The following is a 9,021-nucleotide window of genomic DNA, read 5'->3' as shown; positions in this document are numbered from 1 at the left end:
TTTTAGTATATATCAGTCTTGATAAAGAAGCGGTTAGCTTCGAAACCGGTAGACATTATAATTAAGTTATACTAAAATGTTTATAGTGATTTTAAAACAAAGTTACATTTTAATTATATATTTATGTTTAAGGGACATTCCCGCTGACTATCTTTCGCATTTCGATTCATGTGAAAAGTCACTAAATGCAATCAACATATCGCTCACTCCTTTCAAGAACGTCATAAATCGAAAATCGTCAATTTTCAGTTGTGCATGTTTTCGGAATGCCCAGAGAATGAACTATATCCCAGCAAAAGCGGCATATTTTTAACTTAATATTTATCCGCTATAGGGCAGAAAGTCTTGTTTTTGCATTTTGAAGAAAAGGTATTGTTTAATTATTTTTTTAAATATACAAAATATTTTTCAAATGGAGATAAAACCTTCAGGTTTTACCGAAAAAAATCTGTTGCACAGTAAAAAGTTCAATAAGTGACTTGATATTTATTTTTAATACATTTCATATGTTTAAACGTTAAAAACGATCTCCTGAAAAATCTTTTATTTTTGATTTATGACGTTGTTGTGAGGAGTGGGCGATATTTTAAAATTTAAATGATTAATGTTTTTTTTCAAGTATTTTTATGAGAGGGGGTGTTTTTTTCAATAAATGAAAAGTTGAAAATCCCTGTCCTATGGATATGTCGGTGGCACCCCAACAGCTACCCTTAGTAGGAAGATATAGCGGAAAGCCTCTAAAGCAAACCACGCTTTACTACAATTTTAATTTAAAGGGCGATTTCACAAACTACCTATCACATTTTCAACCACACTACTTAATTTTGGAACTAACACACACACACATATTGCTCACTCCTTTCAACAACATCATATATCAAAAATCGTCAATTTTCAGTTGTGCATGTTTTCCGAATGCCTAGAAAATGTACTATATCCCAACAAAAGCGGCACATTTTAAACTTAATATTTACCCGCTATTTTTTTCAAATATAGGTACTTAATATTTTTCAAATGGAGAAAAACATTCAGATTTTACCTAAAAATATCTGTTTCTCAGTAAAAAGTTCAATAAGTGGCTTGATATTTATTTTTAATACATTTTATTATATTTTTAAACATTATAAACATTTTTGACGTATGACGTTGTTGAAAGGAGTAAGCGATATATATATATATTTATATATATATATATATATATATATATATATATATATATATATATATATATATATATATATATATATATATATATATATATATATATATATATATGTATAAATATATATATATATATATATATTTATACATATATATATATATATATATATATATATATATATATATATATATATATATATATATATATATATATAAATATATACATATATACATAGTTTTTGAAACTAAGTTTGCGAAACTATTATGCCATACGACCACAACTCGACTGAATTCTAAGCCCACATTTGATAATCGAATTTTTTTTATTTTTGACATCTCAACATAGATGAAGAAGAATAAATTTATACGCGTGCGTTATCAGTCACCTTTCAATTAAAATTTTAGAACACATCATATAACTTCACACGTCATTTCGTGTGTGAGTCCTCGCCAGCATCTATGTTTGATTTGACTAAGCTTATTTAAATGTTTGCAAAATCTTTCCCGAATTATTTTACTTCTGAAAGCAAGATTTTCATTTTTATATGAAGCTTAAAATGAATAATCCTAAGCCCTGTAAATACCCAGACTTCCACATTCTTCTTCATCCATGTTTAGACATCAAAAAGCGTAAAATTAAAATAAAATAAAATAAATCGTCAATCAGTTTTATCATCCTTCTTGATTTGCTAGTTTTTCGGCTATTGTGAAACAGAATTAGCTCTTTTTAATGCTGTGCGCCAACACCCATCTTTATTCCCAGAAATCCAGGTAAAAACCTTTTAGCTCCCTTTTGCCATATGTATATTATACCTCAAAGGTAACATGCATGTATTATATTATTCGAAACCGATGCGTTTTTGAATTAGCCGATTGTTTGGCATTCCGAACGGTTCTTAGAATCGGAAGAGGCTGTTTACCGGTCGGCAAATTTGTGTATCACGTCTTTCAAAATTGCTCTTAACAAAGAAAAAGTACACTTCATTCATGTATGGGAAAAGCTTGCTTATTTAATTTAATTTAATTTTTATTTGCGGCTAATACCTTTTACAATATTAACAACAAAATACGCACAACATTTTAAGTGTGTCCAAATACTTGTTCACATATCTGGATTATCTCCAATTATAGTAGTTATTTTTCAAACTGTTGACATTTCGCTCACTCCTTTCAAGAACGTCATAAATCAAAAATCGTCTATTTTCAGTTGTGCATGTTCTCGGAATGCCCAGAAAATGTACTATATCCCAGCAAAAGCGGCATATTTTTAACTTAATATTTACCCGCTTCAGGGCAGAAAGTATTGTTTTTGCATTTTGAAGAAAAGGTATTGTATAATAATTTTTTTAAATTTACTAAATATTTTTCAAATGGAGAAAAAAACCTTCAGGTTTTACCTAAAAAGTTCTGTTGCACAGTAAAAAGTTCAGTAAGTGGCTTGATATTTATTTTTAATACATTGTATTATATTTTTTAACTTTAAAAACGTAACCTGAAAAATCAAGTATTTTGATTTATGGCGTTCTTGAAAGGAATGAGCGATTTGTTTGGCATCTCAACATAGATGGAGAAGAATATAAATGTCGTAAATAAATTAACTGTTATTAGGAAATTATAAGCTTAATTAGTAAAATTAAAATGACATTTTCTAGCGTTTCTCATGTATGTGATTATAATCCAGGATTCGGACCTCACATACAAATTAAAGAGTTTATGCTCAATAAAAAGCTTCACCAATAGATGTCTCTAGTGAAATACTAGTGATTCTTGTACAATGTTTTGAAATTGGATCATATATGAGTAATATAAATTACTCATCGGGAATATTATATGTATATATAAGTTGAAGTTTTAAGAATTTGAGAAGTGTGGTTATCAATTGTGGGTGGAATTGGTGAATGTTACACGTGTGTAAAGTGATCACTTAAATCAGCCTATGACGGTCGTAAACCCCTTAAATGCTCAGACTTCCATATTGTTCTTCATCTATGTCGGTCAAAAAATAATATAAAATATTCTTAGCCGCCAAGATATGGCGGCTGGTATGCCGATGAGTTAACCCTTAGTTTCCTGTCCGCCTCCGTAGTGTAATGGTCAGCACGCTCGTCTACCGTTCTGGAGGTCCCGGGTTCGATTCCCAAGGGGGGTAAAATAAATATAAGTGATTTTTCACTGTAATATTTATTCAATATTACCCTGGACTGGTACCTGAAGCGGAAGGCTGATCACCTTTCCTTCATGTGTAAACGATCAAGATAACACTGCGTTTATATGACGCAGTGCCCTATGCACCATTGGGTGCGGATAAGGGTTTTTTTTTAATTTCCTGGCATGGGAATTAACAACCGTTCGGCTATTATCTCGGCTACCGTGTGTCTACATATGTCGGACTGTTGCCGTGATTAGCGTCCAGGCAGTGTGTGGAGCGGTGGGAATGTAAAACGGAGCAAGTCCTGGAGAGAGAGGATGGCGTTTATATGACGCAGTGCCCTATGCACCATTGGGTGCGGATATGGGTTTTTTTTTATTTCCTGGCATGGGAATTAACAACCGTTCGGCTATTATCTCGGCTACCGTGTGTCTACATATGTCGGACTGTTGCCGTGATTAGCGTCCAGGCAGTGTGTGGAGCGGTGGGAATGTAAAACGGAGCAAGTCCTGGAGAGGATGTCAATATTGACTAGGCGGTGTGTACACTCCCTTCTGTAAACAAGATAAAGGAACCCGATCATTCGGAAGTTTATATTTCGTGGGTATACTGGCAAAAAACGTTCACTCTAAAATTCCTTCATCAATTGATTCGGCAGTCACTTTGTGGTAAAATCTATCCATTTTTAAGTAATGTATTACTTAGTAAATACCACTTTTTCTTAAAATCGACTGTGACACGTGTTTCGATGCATTCCGCATCATTTTCAAACACCGTATGTGAAGCTAATTCTATATTTTAGTGTTGGGTCCTTGGGACGTTGAAGGTTGAAGAGGGGGTAGTAGCTGTTTCTTATTTTTATTTATTTATTTAATTATTTTTTTTAAATATCTTTTTATAATTTCTTATCAGTGGGAACATAGACAAAAGGGGGGAGGCTTTAGTCATTGTCATATTGTTAATTATGGGTTTATTGTTATTTGTATTTTTATGAATTTCTATTGTTGCAGTTTATGGCTTTTCGGATGAATTATTTTTAGGATTTCTATGCTATTATGGTTAAATTTGTGATCATTATCTATGATGATGCATCGAAACATATCGCTCACTCCTTTTAACAATGTCATATATAAAAAAAAAAGATTTTCAGGTGATCGTTTTTAAAGTATTAAAATATAATAAAATGTTTTAAAAATAAATATCAAGCCACTTATTGAGCTTTTTACCGTGCAACAGATCTTTTAGGTAAAACCTGAATATTTTTTCTCCATTAGAAAAATATTTAGTATATTTAAAAAAATTAAACAATACCTTTTCTTCAGAATGCAAAAACAACACTATCTGTCCTGTAGCGGGTAAATATAAAGTTGAAAATATGCCGCTTTTGCTGGGATATAGTACATTTTCTGGGCATATCTTTTAGGTAAAACCTGAATATTTTTTCTCCATTAGAAAAATATTTAGTATATTTAAAAAAATTAAACAATACCTTTTCTTCAGAATGCAAAAACAACACTTTCTGCCCTGTAGCGGGTAAATATAAAGTTGAAAATATGCCGCTTTTGCTGGGATATAGTACATTTTCTGGGCATCTGAAAACATGCACAACTGAAAATTGAAGATTTTTTTTATATATGACGTTGAAAGGAGTGAGTGATGTGTCACAGTTGATTTTAAGAAATAGTGGTATTTACTAAGTAATTTTTTAAAATAAAAAATGGACAGTTTTAAAAGGTTAGAAGCGACAGTGTGTTTGAGATCACCCTGTACAGTAGTAAGTGACACTCTTGAACTTCAGTATTCCGCTGTTCTGAAGCGTTTATCAATTCATAGCTAAGAACATTATTTTCAAGTGCAATCAAAATAAAGCCTTATCGCCTTCATCTACACTACTAATTCTTGGCCAATATTGAAGTTACACAATCTCCAAAGTGCAGCCAAGTATAACGGAGCTATTTATTTTGTATTTATTTGTTTTATTTTTAATTCATTAATTTTAATTTAATTTAATTTTTATTATTATTATTTTTACTTTAGCTGTAAATTAAGTCTGCCCATTAATCTTCTTAACTTTTGTTTTATTTTATTCTTGCTGTTTACTTTTAATTCATTTAACATTAGTGAAATTTTGTAATTGGAATATTACAATTACCTGTTTTATTTGTTATTCATTATTGTAAATGTATTTATGTTAATGTTCTGTTAAATTACTAAATAAATAAATAAATTATTTTTTGATATTATGGAAGTCTGGGCATTTACGGGGCTCACGACCGTCATAGGCTGGTTTTAGCTATCACTTTACACACGTGTAACATTCGCCAATTCCACCCATGATTGACAACCACACTGCGTCACACCACACTACGATGCAGTGCCCTAAGCACCATAAAATACAATAAAATAAAATAGTGTAAAATCAACTATTGTTGATAACACTGCGTCAATACGATGCAGCGCCCTATGCACCATTGGGTGCGGATACGGGTTGAAAATATAATTTTGCTTTAAAGGTCAACAGATGGCACTGCCATTTGGGTTAATAATAAATTAAAATAAATCTGTGTAAAATCATTTCACCTATTGTTGATATCACTGCGTCAATACGATGCAGTGCCCCTATGCACCATTGGGTGCGTATAAGGGTTAGAAAATCTCGGTCAGTGTTAGGCTCATAGTGCAGAACGGCATATCTAACATACGTGCAACGAAATACGTCATATTAATAGAAATTTATGTGTACGTTTTATATTATCATACTGTTATTAATTCAATTATTTTGTTACAGGTATGATTTTTAATGGCTGAAAATGACGGCAGTCGACGGTAGAGGCTAACGTCGCGGGTAAATATTCTAAAACACTATAATTAATAGGATTGATTTATTAAGTTTGTACGTTAATTATTGAGTACGTTGATTAAAAGATAGAGGGATAGTTTTAGTTTTAATTATGAATACGAATACCTCATTTGGCACAACCCATATTAAGACATTCATTTACTTAAATGTTTATATATACATATAATATATCGCTCACTCCTTTTAACAACGTCATATATCAAAAATCGTCAATTTTCAGTTGTGCGTGTTTTCTGAATGCCCAGAAAATGTACTATATGCCAGCAAAAGCGGCATATTTTCAACTTAATATTTACCCGCTACAGGGCAGAATTTGTTGTTTTTGCATTTTGAAAAGGTATTGTTTAATTCTTTTTTTTTAAGTACCTACTAAATATTTTTCAAACGTAGGAAAAACATTCAGGTTTTACCTTAAAAGATCTGTTGCACAGTAAAAAGTTCAAAAAGTGGCTTAATATTTATTTTTAATACATTGTATTATATTTTTAAACTTTAAAAACGTTCTCCTGAAAAATCAAGTTTTTGGTAGAATTGGTGAATGTTACACGTGTGTAAAGTGATCACTTAAACCAGCCTATGACGGTCGTCAGCCCCGTAAATGCCCAGACTTCCATATTCTTCTTCATCTTTGATGAGATGTCAAAAAATAAATAAAAAAGCTATTCATAAATGGATAATGGAGGTGGGTAGCTCTGAAATAGATCGCATCATTCGGCCATGTAGTATTTGATTGCATGTCATAAACAATTTTCTTTTTTAAGTAATATAAAATGTGTCCTCGGCACGTAAAAACTCAGCGAGGGCACATTATTGTAAAATGTAATTTGCAATTACATGTTTGATGAAAAATTAATACATAAATTAAAAAATGTTAGATAATAAAAATGAATTTACTTTAAACTTATTATTAAATCAATGTTTTTAACGCCAATCTGACCTCAGCTGTCAAAAACACTTCAAAATTTATATTTATAGTCACTATAGTGACTTTGCACTCGATTTATTGTTAAATTATGCATTTTTTTACGATTAAACTGCTAATTTAGGGAATTTTTTACGCTTTTAGCTGCTCGCGAGGTACTTGTAACGTTTTTTTCACATACAATTTGGTTCCCGCTCAATTGAATGTAATTGAGCCATTTTTAAACAGATGTTTGCCTTGAAATAGCTCCACAAATTGTAATCGCCATACATACATATATTGCGATAAATAACGTTAAAAAAATATGACGCGATCTTCCGGAATTCCATAGTTTTTTTTACATATTATGGTAACCTCCGAAATGAATTACAGTAAAACCTCGATATAACGGACAAATATTCAAATATAAATAATAATAATAATAATAATAAAACCCTAATCCGCACGCAATGGTGCATAGGGCACTGCGTAATATAAACGCAGTGTTATCTCGATCGTTTACACATGAATGAAAGGTGATCAGCCCTCCGCTTCAGGTACCAGTCCAGGGTAATATTGAATAAATATTACAGTGAAAAAAATCACTTGTATTTATTTTACCCCCCTTGGGAATCGAACCCGGGACCTCTAGAACGGTAGCCGAGAGAGCTGACCATTACACTACGGAGGCTGACACAATATAAATACAAATGTCCAAATATAAATACAAATATATAATTCACATTTGTCGAATATACTGTCTTAGTCATTCTCTCTTTATCCATTCGCTCCACATGTCCATACCACCTTAAAAAACCTTTCTTAACCTTTTCAATAGATCTTTGTCATACGGGAGTAATATCTTATTTAATATACTCAACCTACAAAGGATTGTATTAGACTCGTTTTTTGTTCATAACAGCCGATATAATCAATATTTTCATTCTTTATTTTCTTTTGGAAAATTTGCTTTCGAAAAAACGTTATTTTCGTAAGTTGGCTATGCATGACGTCACAGAAACGATGGAGTTATTTTAATGTTGGTGTCATTGCTAAATTATTGGCGGTTCTATTTGTTGATGTTTATGGTCCACCCTCCCACTCCCCCTCCCCTCATATTTGTAACACAAATGGTAGTGTAGTGGTAAACAAACAATCCACACTACTACTATTACAGCTCTGTAAACCGTAGACAATAAACCATACGACGTCATAAAACGTTCGATGACGAAAATTTGATGACGTATGCGAACGCACGTTTTTCGTTTTATTCAAATATCTAAAGTTTAAACCTTGATATATCCCTAATTTTCCTACAGATTTCAACAAGAATGTTATCAATAGTCTTGTGATTTTTCAAATTAATTTATTAGCCAATAATTCAACATCTTGACAAAAGCCTATTATCCCTAGTTTAGACGTCCATCTTCAAGTTTAAAAATGTAATAAAATGTATTCAAAATAAATATCAAGCCACTTATCGAACTTCCTACGTGCAACAGATCTTTTTAGATAAAACCTGAATGTTTTTTCTCCATTTGAAAAATATTTAGTATATTTAAAAAAAATAATTAAACAATACCCCTTCTTCAAAATGCAAAAACAACACTTTCTGCCCTGTAGCGGGTAAATATTAAGTTAAAAATATGCCGCTTTTGCTGGGATATAGTACATTCTCTGGGCATTTCGAAAACGTGCACAACTGAAAATTTACGATTTTTGAAATATGACGTTGTTGAAAGGAGTGAGCGATATATGACTTGTTTTTAAAAATAACTGTTTACAACTTTATTTCAGACCTAATATTAGTATAAGTTTGTCTTACAATGGTTCGTTTGTAATAATCGATTTTTTCCACTTAATCCAAAGCCAGTCCCCGATTGGTCGGCTGAATTTGGCGGCAAAAAACCGCCCAATCACGTACCGCCATTCCGATGCGTGGCTGTCGTT

This window comes from Brachycentrus maculatus, unplaced genomic scaffold (assembly GCF_059751285.1).
Source record: "Brachycentrus maculatus isolate JH-2025_06_01 unplaced genomic scaffold, ASM5975128v1 h1tg000633l, whole genome shotgun sequence".
Classification (NCBI taxonomy): domain Eukaryota; kingdom Metazoa; phylum Arthropoda; class Insecta; order Trichoptera; family Brachycentridae; genus Brachycentrus; species Brachycentrus maculatus.
The sequence above is the reverse complement of the archived record's forward strand: the minus strand, read 5'-3'. Positions refer to the sequence as shown.